The sequence below is a fragment of the Meleagris gallopavo genome, chromosome 2 (assembly GCF_000146605.3).
Source record: "Meleagris gallopavo isolate NT-WF06-2002-E0010 breed Aviagen turkey brand Nicholas breeding stock chromosome 2, Turkey_5.1, whole genome shotgun sequence".
Classification (NCBI taxonomy): Eukaryota; Metazoa; Chordata; class Aves; order Galliformes; family Phasianidae; genus Meleagris; species Meleagris gallopavo.
Genome location: NC_015012.2, coordinates 21,520,994 through 21,521,366, shown reverse-complemented (window position 1 = coordinate 21,521,366; position 373 = coordinate 21,520,994). Strand labels below are relative to the sequence as shown.

General features: G+C 40.8%; 1 long non-coding RNA gene across 2 annotated transcripts in view; it reads right to left on the bottom strand.

Annotated features, from left to right (window-relative positions):
- LOC109365907 overlaps positions 1 to 373 on the bottom strand; it is a 12,088-nt gene that overhangs the window by 9,580 nt on the left and 2,135 nt on the right. The gene's annotated exons all lie outside the window — the stretch shown is intronic.

The window sequence follows — 373 nt, the reverse complement described above, 5'->3', positions numbered from 1 at the left end:
TAAAAAAAATAATAAAAGGAACAGCAGAGGACAGGAGCTTATCACCTCAGAAGTAAGCTCCCCAAGGCTGCTTCTGCACTCACTACCTACATCTGTATCAGGTGGGATTTCTAGGGGTAAAAGATGAGGATTTGCCATTAAGAAGTTCAGCTGTTTTAAACCTACACCTGTGCCATGGGATGAGTGAAATTTTAATGTAGCCATGCTACAAGAGGACTCAAACTCAAGTGTGATAAAGAAAGGAGAACAAGGATGGAAAAGGAAAGGAGATTTAAAAAAAAAAATTTACTGTGCAGCATATTGTGCACAAGCACCTTCCTATCTGCTGCTGACAGACACGTCAGGCCTTCTCCAGATCTCTCACTGTTTTTTT